Source organism: Pogonomyrmex barbatus, unplaced genomic scaffold (genome assembly GCF_055798465.1).
Source record: "Pogonomyrmex barbatus isolate J1 unplaced genomic scaffold, ASM5579846v1 scaffold16, whole genome shotgun sequence".
Lineage (NCBI taxonomy): Eukaryota > Metazoa > Arthropoda > Insecta > Hymenoptera > Formicidae > Pogonomyrmex > Pogonomyrmex barbatus.
This window is the reverse complement of record NW_028297112.1, coordinates 1-12,165: the sequence shown is the minus strand read 5'-3', so window position 1 is coordinate 12,165 and position 12,165 is coordinate 1. Positions and strand designations below refer to the sequence as shown.

Below are 12,165 nucleotides of genomic sequence, written 5' to 3'. Positions count from 1 at the left end.
TACAATACCAGAGAGAAGCCTGAAAGTGGGTCATGGATGCGTTTTAGCTGTACCCTTATTCGCGTAGGTAATATGCATGTTTTCGTGGTTCTCTTCCGTGCTAGACGCAAGAGTGATAAAGAGAGGCAATTATGGACATGACCTATCTATCTTTACCTACACGAATAAAGGTACAGCTAAAACGCGTCCATGACCATTCTCAGGCTTCTCTCTGATAATACTCTTCCATGATAAGTTCCTCTAGTTATTCTTAAAACTGTCTCTCATAAAATTATTGGATATGTCTTTTGCCTCTCGTATGTTTTTTTTTTTTTTTTTCACACAATTTTTAATCGCGCAAATATACAACTTAATATAATCCAATCTGAAACCTTCGTATGTATGTAAACCTATGTATTTCATATCTTGTGTTTATATATGTTTACATAATGTAGATAACAAAATAAAGCAAAAATTACTATCTTTATTCAATTTTATTCTTCTAATAATTTAATCTTTGAATTTAAATTTTTCCTAAATATCGATGATCGATAACAATTTATGTAACTTTACCGACTATACGTAATTTTATTCATATTAAATTTCCAATCGTCTATAAATTACTTCTATAAATTACGTATTAAACATAAATAAAATTTGGAAAATTTGGAAAAATTTTGGCAATTTTAATTATTATTTTGATACATTTCTTGACATATAAATTTTTGCACAAAAATTGCATGCAATTGCAATTTCACATGTAATTTTCAAACTTAAAATGTTATTTCAGTCTTGTTACATTCTTGAAAATTACAACATTTTTCCTTCATATAATAAATGTCAAATCTTGTGTTATTTGAAGTATAAAAATAATCATCATGAATATAAAAATAATAAATGTAAATAAAAAAATAGCATTTTTATGTGTCCATAATATCACAATTATCATATACATTATAAGAAAAAAAGAAAAAAAAAACTGATTTGTTTTGTAACAAGTACAATAAACTCTCTATAGACATTTTTTTTCCTTTTTTTTTTTTTATTCTAGAGTAATTAATTTTTCACTCATATATGTATAAAGTAAAACAAAGAAAAATTAAAAAATTTTTTTATACATATATTAGAAAGACTATACTATTAGAAAAAAAAAAGATGGATGGAAAATTTCAATTTTAATTTCAGAATAAAGGAATTTGATTATAGTATCTTAATTTTCAAGTTAATGTGTTAATAAAAGTTTCTCGTTTTCTAGATGTTGCTCCGAATAAAGATGACCACGTAATTCTAATAAGTCAATTGTTTCCTTTTTACATAATTTACAAAAAGCAGCTACATTTCCCACTACGTGTGTATCCCTGATGAAAGAGATTAAAACATATAAAGTACAGTTATAATAATATACATAAAAATACTGTCTAAAAATACTTACTGGCAAGACGCTGTAATTGTAAGAGATGTTTCAACATAGCCTCGGTCTTTTGTTCATCTGTTTCGCGTAGTTCTAATGCTTTATGCAACGAATATACGTCACATTTTCTCATCATTTCTAGAGCAGATGGCGGTCTGTTATAATAATTCCATTCACTGTTAAAATAATTGACTTTATCATCTTCTGGATTTCGTGATTTTCTTTGTTTTTCTCAATTCGAGTAAAATGTGTTAAAATTTATTTTGACAAATTATAATATCATCATTATTACAGTTATTGTCCAATTGCATTCCGATATTTATGCAATTATGCAATTTATTTATCTGTAAGTTTAAAGTTGATAAAAATTAGTTACCAAAGTTATTATTCTATTATTATAATGATAAAATAATAATATTATACGAAATAATGATAAGAGAAATAAAAAATAATAAAAAAAAATTATAATTATAATAAATTATAATTATAATATAATTATAATTATAACTATAAAATTATTGGAAGATAGATTTTGATGATAGAAAACAATCTAATGTAAGACATATTGCATGACAAATTATACATAAAATATAATTGCAAAATACTAGAAGACAAATTCAATGTTTATAAGGATAATATACACATATGATACATACACACATGATTAAAAACTAATTAAAAATAATTAAATTAAAAAGTAATAATACAATCACAAAAGTAAATTTAAAAAATTAATTTAAAAATTAAATATACCTTCCTAAAGATGACTTTACTTCAGTATTCTTTTTTTTTTAATTCCCAAATGGAATAATCAATTAGTGACTTTATTCGCTAGAGTCCAATTCACGAAGAGTTCTTAAATAGAGAATTTCCCCCTCCCCCCATTTCTTTAGGTCCATTATCTCTCGGCTTGATAAGTGTTTAATCGACAGTTTGCCTTTTCATTCTGCCACATTTTATAAACATTTAAAGTAGCGATACAGTCACCGTTGGAACGAATCTATTTTTTTTTTCCGTGTAGTATATGAAGAAACAGTAGAATGGCATCTCTCAAGAATAACAACATCGTTAACAGACATACTAGCTCCCATAATAATAGCATCTCCAAAGCAAGTAACACTCCAAAAACGTGGCCCAACATGATAAATTTCAAAATTCGAATATCGAGCGGAAAACGCGCCATGTCAAGATCAGTTAATTTTCTATCGAAAGATAGGTAAGAATCGTCTTCATCTATCAAAGCCCCGACTTCTTTTAAGATTAGAATATCGTTTGCCAAATTAGAAAAACTGATGGATCAAGGGACTGCGAAAGAAGTACATGTGGCTCATCGATATCAAAAACTTTAATACGAAGAATAACATTAGCGAGCGAAACGCGAAGCATTTCCACGAAGCATATACCTTCATCATCCAAAATATTCTGTAAATTTTATAGGAAAATAATTAAGAAATTATCGCACATGGCAAACACAAAACATGATTTCTAAGTATTTTAATTACTTACATCATAAAATGCTTTTTACTAATTTGTACACTCTATCTATTATACGATCCGCTCGTTGTATACAATTTGCTTTATTCGCTCAACAAAGTTTTAAAGTTTGATATCGAGTGATGGGATTCTCGATCAGTTGTTTCACAAGGCAAAAGTATCTATTATTAGAAATTATGTATCAAATTCCTTTTTTTTCCCCTTTTCGATAATCATTATATTATTTTATATATTTTTAAATACTTTTAATATTTCTTTTCACCATTAAACCGTTTTTTCCCTTTTCAATTTTTATATGAATTAAACGTATAATTTATATAAAAATTATATACCATATTTTACATTCGGCACAGTAATAATGTTTTCAGCAATATTTGTAGAAAGTAGTAAAAAATAACGCGGCTATAACCTTCCAATGGTTAGTGAAAAACACGTAACTGTCCGTCATCACACACAGAAATCAATAAATGTAAAATCACTAGATCCCATAATTTATCTTTGTGACAAGTCAAGTAATTATATAACTCTTCAATTTCATAAAGTCCTGATAAAAATTTATGAACAGCACATCTTTGAAATGAATTTTAATCTTCTGCATTATTTATGTCAATTTTATTTAAAGCATCGACAATAAGCGAGCAAAAATTAATCATATATTGACTAATTTTTCGTTCCACAGCAGATACTTTCTACAAAATACAAATTTATCGTTACGCATCATGATACAAATTTGTACATTTGCAAATTTTATATATATATATGTGTGTGTGTGTGTGTGTGTGTGTGTGTGTGTGTGTGTGTGTGTGTGTGCGCGCGCGCGTGCGTGCACACACATTCAATCTTCAACACAAATTATAAAATTTGAAATAATTATTTTCATGTGTACTTATAATTCCTAGATTTGTTATCTCAACCAGATAATATGTACAAATTACAAAATTTTTCTGTTCTGGAATTTTAATAATTCGGGAATTTCGATACTGCTAATTCATTTGAAAAGTATTTTGCAAATTTTGTTACATTGATTATTGCCGACATGAGAATAACTTTGACCTGTCTAGAATTTATTTGTAATAATCTTTTAATAACGAATAATAGAAAATCAAAATTTTGGTTTAGTTCATGAATTTCATCTAATATAATGTGCATATAATTCAACATATGTTAATGCTCAATTATATGTTGGAATAGAATTTCAGTGATGCAATTAAACGAATTTCAAGTGAAGTTTTCCTTTTCATGGTACTATATAGCTCGAGGTTACTAAGGCTACGAGGTTACCAAGATCCCAATTTCCTTCTTGGCTGACTCTTTTGGCAATACTTATCGTAGCAATTTGTCTTGGTTGCGTAACTATATTAATATTATAATTCTTGTATAATCTACATATTACTTTTCTCACGATTTAATAATAATACAAAAATAAAAAAATTTGATAAAAAAATATACCTATAACATCACAGTTAAGCCTTTTCTTCATATAAGTATTAAGAATGTATCGTGGAATCTGAGCCATTTTTTCACAGCTGGTTGTTCCCAGAGTAATGAGTACAGAATTTATCTTGATTATAGACAGTATCTTGTTTCTTTCACGGTTAAGATAGATAAATCATTAAATTTTGGATTATAAGTAAAATTGCACTCTTGATAGATTTTAGCCAGATCTTCTAAAGTTTCTGTAGATCATTTTCTAATCCTGGGGATGTCATATTTAATTTTTCTATATTTTCATCTTTACTATTCATACACTAAAAAAAAACAAATTTAATATAAAAGAATCCCTTTTTTTTTTTTTTTTTTTTTTTTCATATATATTATGTGATTAAATAAGAAACTATTTTACTCTGAAATACTCCTCGGCTTCTGTCTCTGTATAATTCTTTAAAAACGTTTTTTTTTTTTTTTTTTTTTTTTTCATGATTTGTGTAGCCTTAAAGTTATTATTTCTCTCATTTGAGGAAGCCACAATTTTCAATTTGTTTCATACAGCTTTCTAAATGTAAAATGTTTTACTATTAATAAATATATTCCACATACAACTTTGTAATAGAGATAAAAGAAAAAAAAAAAAATTGGACAACGCAATAGTAAATTCTTAACTCTTTGCTAAGGAATTATATGTTTACGTATAAGAATGTTGGTAAATGTCCAGTATAAATCCACCTACTTTCGATTTTGATAAAAAGGTTTTGACGTGTCTTTGCGTCTAAAACGAAAGAATCTGGTAGAAAAAAGCATCGCTCTACCTTGCAAAATGAAATTAATCATTAAAGTTTACATTATTTAGGGTTAGGAAACCTGTCATATCGACGAAATGTATCGAGAAGAGTTTTACCGTGTTTACATGTGCATGTGTTTCGATTGCTCCACGCAATATTAGTTTTTTTTTTTTTTTTTTTTTTTTTTTTTTTTAAATATATATGAAAATGATTAATTATAAATTTTGTTTTGGTTTAGACATATTTAGAATAGCCTTGTTTCCTCTAAGTGTGAAAAAAATAAGCTTAATCGACACGGTTTCGCTAGAAATAAAAAAACTTTTGAAAAAAAAAAAAAAAACATGAGAGTTTGATTCGCGTAATAATATATTAGTTATTAAAATTATAAATTAAAAATTATAATTTAAAAATATGAAATATTAATAAAATAACTAAAAATAATATATACAATGAATAATTAAAAATAAAATTAATATTTTATATTGCGGAATTCAAATTTTAATTTAATTTAAATATGTAATTTTAAAATTTTATTTCTAAAATTAAAATTTAAATTAAAATTATAAATTTCAAATAAAATATAAATTTTAATTAATATTTAAGATTTAAAATATTAAATAAAATTTAAATTTAGAATTTTTAGAATTATGGAATTATAAAAATTTTTTTTTTTTTTTTTTTTTTTTTTTTTTTTGGATTACAAAATTAAAAAATGTGAAATTAAAATTAAAATTGAAATTTAAAAATTAATTCAGTATTTAAAATCAAACTAGAAATTAAAAAATTTTAAATAAAAATGAAAATTAAAATTAACAATTAATAAAAAATTTTTGAATTTTAAATTTGAAAATTTAAATATTAGAATTAAAAATTTAAAAATTAATATTTAAAACATTAAATATATAAATATTTCAAATTTTAATTTAAAATATGTAAATTTGAATTTCTTTCTTTTTTTTTTTTTTTTTTTTTTTTTTTTTGCTTGTTGGTAGTGTTTTGGGTAACCTAATTGACTCGTCCTAACCAATATATAAAAGGTTAGGTCGAGATGGTTAGGTTAGGTTAGGTTAGGTTAGGTTAGGTTAGGTTAGGTTAGGTTAGGTTAGGTTAGGTTAGGTTAGGTTAGGTTAGGTTAGGTTAGGTTAGGTTAGGTTAGGTTAGGTTAGGTTAGGTTAGGTTAGGTTAGGTTAGGTTAGGTTAGGTTAGGTTAGGTTAGGTTAGGTTAGGTTAGGTTAGGTTAGGTTAGGTTAGGTTAGGTTAGGTTAGGTTAGGTTAGGTTAGGTTAGGTTAGGTTAGGTTAGGTTAGGTTAGGTTAGGTTAGGTTAGGTTAGGTTAGGTTAGGTTAGGTTAGGTTAGGTTAGGTTAGGTTAGGTTAGGTTAGGTTAGGTTAGGTTAGGTTAGGTTAGGTTAGGTTAGGTTAGGTTAGGTTAGGTTAGGTTAGGTTAGGTTAGGTTAGGTTAGGTTAGGTTAGGTTAGGTTAGGTTAGGTTAGGTTAGGTTAGGTTAGGTTAGGTTAGGTTAGGTTAGGTTAGGTTAGGTTAGGTTAGGTTAGGTTAGGTTAGGTTAGGTTAGGTTAGGTTAGGTTAGGTTAGGTTAGGTTAGGTTAGGTTAGGTTAGGTTAGGTTAGGTTAGGTTAGGTTAGGTTAGGTTAGGTTAGGTTAGGTTAGGTTAGGTTAGGTTAGGTTAGGTTAGGTTAGGTTAGGTTAGGTTAGGTTAGGTTAGGTTAGGTTAGGTTAGGTTAGGTTAGGTTAGGTTAGGTTAGGTTAGGTTAGGTTAGGTTAGGTTAGGTTAGGTTAGGTTAGGTTAGGTTAGGTTAGGTTAGGTTAGGTTAGGTTAGGTTAGGTTAGGTTAGGTTAGGTTAGGTTAGGTTAGGTTAGGTTAGGTTAGGTTAGGTTAGGTTAGGTTAGGTTAGGTTAGGTTAGGTTAGGTTAGGTTAGGTTAGGTTAGGTTAGGTTAGGTTAGGTTAGGTTAGGTTAGGTTAGGTTAGGTTAGGTTAGGTTAGGTTAGGTTAGGTTAGGTTAGGTTAGGTTAGGTTAGGTTAGGTTAGGTTAGGTTAGGTTAGGTTAGGTTAGGTTAGGTTAGGTTAGGTTAGGTTAGGTTAGGTTAGGTTAGGTTAGGTTAGGTTAGGTTAGGTTAGGTTAGGTTAGGTTAGGTTAGGTTAGGTTAGGTTAGGTTAGGTTAGGTTAGGTTAGGTTAGGTTAGGTTAGGTTAGGTTAGGTTAGGTTAGGTTAGGTTAGGTTAGGTTAGGTTAGGTTAGGTTAGGTTAGGTTAGGTTAGGTTAGGTTAGGTTAGGTTAGGTTAGGTTAGGTTAGGTTAGGTTAGGTTAGGTTAGGTTAGGTTAGGTTAGGTTAGGTTAGGTTAGGTTAGGTTAGGTTAGGTTAGGTTAGGTTAGGTTAGGTTAGGTTAGGTTAGGTTAGGTTAGGTTAGGTTAGGTTAGGTTAGGTTAGGTTAGGTTAGGTTAGGTTAGGTTAGGTTAGGTTAGGTTAGGTTAGGTTAGGTTAGGTTAGGTTAGGTTAGGTTAGGTTAGGTTAGGTTAGGTTAGGTTAGGTTAGGTTAGGTTAGGTTAGGTTAGGTTAGGTTAGGTTAGGTTAGGTTAGGTTAGGTTAGGTTAGGTTAGGTTAGGTTAGGTTAGGTTAGGTTAGGTTAGGTTAGGTTAGGTTAGGTTAGGTTAGGTTAGGTTAGGTTAGGTTAGGTTAGGTTAGGTTAGGTTAGGTTAGGTTAGGTTAGGTTAGGTTAGGTTAGGTTAGGTTAGGTTAGGTTAGGTTAGGTTAGGTTAGGTTAGGTTAGGTTAGGTTAGGTTAGGTTAGGTTAGGTTAGGTTAGGTTAGGTTAGGTTAGGTTAGGTTAGGTTAGGTTAGGTTAGGTTAGGTTAGGTTAGGTTAGGTTAGGTTAGGTTAGGTTAGGTTAGGTTAGGTTAGGTTAGGTTAGGTTAGGTTAGGTTAGGTTAGGTTAGGTTAGGTTAGGTTAGGTTAGGTTAGGTTAGGTTAGGTTAGGTTAGGTTAGGTTAGGTTAGGTTAGGTTAGGTTAGGTTAGGTTAGGTTAGGTTAGGTTAGGTTAGGTTAGGTTAGGTTAGGTTAGGTTAGGTTAGGTTAGGTTAGGTTAGGTTAGGTTAGGTTAGGTTAGGTTAGGTTAGGTTAGGTTAGGTTAGGTTAGGTTAGGTTAGGTTAGGTTAGGTTAGGTTAGGTTAGGTTAGGTTAGGTTAGGTTAGGTTAGGTTAGGTTAGGTTAGGTTAGGTTAGGTTAGGTTAGGTTAGGTTAGGTTAGGTTAGGTTAGGTTAGGTTAGGTTAGGTTAGGTTAGGTTAGGTTAGGTTAGGTTAGGTTAGGTTAGGTTAGGTTAGGTTAGGTTAGGTTAGGTTAGGTTAGGTTAGGTTAGGTTAGGTTAGGTTAGGTTAGGTTAGGTTAGGTTAGGTTAGGTTAGGTTAGGTTAGGTTAGGTTAGGTTAGGTTAGGTTAGGTTAGGTTAGGTTAGGTTAGGTTAGGTTAGGTTAGGTTAGGTTAGGTTAGGTTAGGTTAGGTTAGGTTAGGTTAGGTTAGGTTAGGTTAGGTTAGGTTAGGTTAGGTTAGGTTAGGTTAGGTTAGGTTAGGTTAGGTTAGGTTAGGTTAGGTTAGGTTAGGTTAGGTTAGGTTAGGTTAGGTTAGGTTAGGTTAGGTTAGGTTAGGTTAGGTTAGGTTAGGTTAGGTTAGGTTAGGTTAGGTTAGGTTAGGTTAGGTTAGGTTAGGTTAGGTTAGGTTAGGTTAGGTTAGGTTAGGTTAGGTTAGGTTAGGTTAGGTTAGGTTAGGTTAGGTTAGGTTAGGTTAGGTTAGGTTAGGTTAGGTTAGGTTAGGTTAGGTTAGGTTAGGTTAGGTTAGGTTAGGTTAGGTTAGGTTAGGTTAGGTTAGGTTAGGTTAGGTTAGGTTAGGTTAGGTTAGGTTAGGTTAGGTTAGGTTAGGTTAGGTTAGGTTAGGTTAGGTTAGGTTAGGTTAGGTTAGGTTAGGTTAGGTTAGGTTAGGTTAGGTTAGGTTAGGTTAGGTTAGGTTAGGTTAGGTTAGGTTAGGTTAGGTTAGGTTAGGTTAGGTTAGGTTAGGTTAGGTTAGGTTAGGTTAGGTTAGGTTAGGTTAGGTTAGGTTAGGTTAGGTTAGGTTAGGTTAGGTTAGGTTAGGTTAGGTTAGGTTAGGTTAGGTTAGGTTAGGTTAGGTTAGGTTAGGTTAGGTTAGGTTAGGTTAGGTTAGGTTAGGTTAGGTTAGGTTAGGTTAGGTTAGGTTAGGTTAGGTTAGGTTAGGTTAGGTTAGGTTAGGTTAGGTTAGGTTAGGTTAGGTTAGGTTAGGTTAGGTTAGGTTAGGTTAGGTTAGGTTAGGTTAGGTTAGGTTAGGTTAGGTTAGGTTAGGTTAGGTTAGGTTAGGTTAGGTTAGGTTAGGTTAGGTTAGGTTAGGTTAGGTTAGGTTAGGTTAGGTTAGGTTAGGTTAGGTTAGGTTAGGTTAGGTTAGGTTAGGTTAGGTTAGGTTAGGTTAGGTTAGGTTAGGTTAGGTTAGGTTAGGTTAGGTTAGGTTAGGTTAGGTTAGGTTAGGTTAGGTTAGGTTAGGTTAGGTTAGGTTAGGTTAGGTTAGGTTAGGTTAGGTTAGGTTAGGTTAGGTTAGGTTAGGTTAGGTTAGGTTAGGTTAGGTTAGGTTAGGTTAGGTTAGGTTAGGTTAGGTTAGGTTAGGTTAGGTTAGGTTAGGTTAGGTTAGGTTAGGTTAGGTTAGGTTAGGTTAGGTTAGGTTAGGTTAGGTTAGGTTAGGTTAGGTTAGGTTAGGTTAGGTTAGGTTAGGTTAGGTTAGGTTAGGTTAGGTTAGGTTAGGTTAGGTTAGGTTAGGTTAGGTTAGGTTAGGTTAGGTTAGGTTAGGTTAGGTTAGGTTAGGTTAGGTTAGGTTAGGTTAGGTTAGGTTAGGTTAGGTTAGGTTAGGTTAGGTTAGGTTAGGTTAGGTTAGGTTAGGTTAGGTTAGGTTAGGTTAGGTTAGGTTAGGTTAGGTTAGGTTAGGTTAGGTTAGGTTAGGTTAGGTTAGGTTAGGTTAGGTTAGGTTAGGTTAGGTTAGGTTAGGTTAGGTTAGGTTAGGTTAGGTTAGGTTAGGTTAGGTTAGGTTAGGTTAGGTTAGGTTAGGTTAGGTTAGGTTAGGTTAGGTTAGGTTAGGTTAGGTTAGGTTAGGTTAGGTTAGGTTAGGTTAGGTTAGGTTAGGTTAGGTTAGGTTAGGTTAGGTTAGGTTAGGTTAGGTTAGGTTAGGTTAGGTTAGGTTAGGTTAGGTTAGGTTAGGTTAGGTTAGGTTAGGTTAGGTTAGGTTAGGTTAGGTTAGGTTAGGTTAGGTTAGGTTAGGTTAGGTTAGGTTAGGTTAGGTTAGGTTAGGTTAGGTTAGGTTAGGTTAGGTTAGGTTAGGTTAGGTTAGGTTAGGTTAGGTTAGGTTAGGTTAGGTTAGGTTAGGTTAGGTTAGGTTAGGTTAGGTTAGGTTAGGTTAGGTTAGGTTAGGTTAGGTTAGGTTAGGTTAGGTTAGGTTAGGTTAGGTTAGGTTAGGTTAGGTTAGGTTAGGTTAGGTTAGGTTAGGTTAGGTTAGGTTAGGTTAGGTTAGGTTAGGTTAGGTTAGGTTAGGTTAGGTTAGGTTAGGTTAGGTTAGGTTAGGTTAGGTTAGGTTAGGTTAGGTTAGGTTAGGTTAGGTTAGGTTAGGTTAGGTTAGGTTAGGTTAGGTTAGGTTAGGTTAGGTTAGGTTAGGTTAGGTTAGGTTAGGTTAGGTTAGGTTAGGTTAGGTTAGGTTAGGTTAGGTTAGGTTAGGTTAGGTTAGGTTAGGTTAGGTTAGGTTAGGTTAGGTTAGGTTAGGTTAGGTTAGGTTAGGTTAGGTTAGGTTAGGTTAGGTTAGGTTAGGTTAGGTTAGGTTAGGTTAGGTTAGGTTAGGTTAGGTTAGGTTAGGTTAGGTTAGGTTAGGTTAGGTTAGGTTAGGTTAGGTTAGGTTAGGTTAGGTTAGAGTTAGGTTAGGTTAGGTTAGGTTAGGTTAGGTTAGGTTAGGTTAGGTTAGGTTAGGTTAGGTTAGGTTAGGTTAGGTTAGGTTAGGTTAGGTTAGGTTAGGTTAGGTTAGGTTAGGTTAGGTTAGGTTAGGTTAGGTTAGGTTAGGTTAGGTTAGGTTAGGTTAGGTTAGGTTAGGTTAGGTTAGGTTAGGTTAGGTTAGGTTAGGTTAGGTTAGGTTAGGTTAGGTTAGGTTAGGTTAGGTTAGGTTAGGTTAGGTTAGGTTAGGTTAGGTTAGGTTAGGTTAGGTTAGGTTAGGTTAGGTTAGGTTAGGTTAGGTTAGGTTAGGTTAGGTTAGGTTAGGTTAGGTTAGGTTAGGTTAGGTTAGGTTAGGTTAGGTTAGGTTAGGTTAGGTTAGGTTAGGTTAGGTTAGGTTAGGTTAGGTTAGGTTAGGTTAGGTTAGGTTAGGTTAGGTTAGGTTAGGTTAGGTTAGGTTAGGTTAGGTTAGGTTAGGTTAGGTTAGGTTAGGTTAGGTTAGGTTAGGTTAGGTTAGGTTAGGTTAGGTTAGGTTAGGTTAGGTTAGGTTAGGTTAGGTTAGGTTAGGTTAGGTTAGGTTAGGTTAGGTTAGGTTAGGTTAGGTTAGGTTAGGTTAGGTTAGGTTAGGTTAGGTTAGGTTAGGTTAGGTTAGGTTAGGTTAGGTTAGGTTAGGTTAGGTTAGGTTAGGTTAGGTTAGGTTAGGTTAGGTTAGGTTAGGTTAGGTTAGGTTAGGTTAGGTTAGGTTAGGTTAGGTTAGGTTAGGTTAGGTTAGGTTAGGTTAGGTTAGGTTAGGTTAGGTTAGGTTAGGTTAGGTTAGGTTAGGTTAGGTTAGGTTAGGTTAGGTTAGGTTAGGTTAGGTTAGGTTAGGTTAGGTTAGGTTAGGTTAGGTTAGGTTAGGTTAGGTTAGGTTAGGTTAGGTTAGGTTAGGTTAGGTTAGGTTAGGTTAGGTTAGGTTAGGTTAGGTTAGGTTAGGTTAGGTTAGGTTAGGTTAGGTTAGGTTAGGTTAGGTTAGGTTAGGTTAGGTTAGGTTAGGTTAGGTTAGGTTAGGTTAGGTTAGGTTAGGTTAGGTTAGGTTAGGTTAGGTTAG

The 12,165-nt window shown here is 32.4% G+C and overlaps 1 pseudogene across 1 annotated transcript; it reads right to left on the bottom strand.

The window, feature by feature from the left end:
- Positions 1–301: 301 nt before the first annotated feature.
- LOC105426160 (putative ATP-dependent RNA helicase spindle-E) lies at positions 302–5,045 on the bottom strand (annotated as a pseudogene). The gene is made up of 6 exons (XR_016138628.1): positions 4,728–5,045; positions 4,334–4,632; positions 2,897–4,237; positions 2,144–2,812; positions 1,412–1,734; positions 302–1,337 (listed from the first exon to the last, which is right to left on the bottom strand). The product of XR_016138628.1 is annotated as a putative ATP-dependent RNA helicase spindle-E (transcript).
- Positions 5,046–12,165: the final 7,120 nt, after the last annotated feature.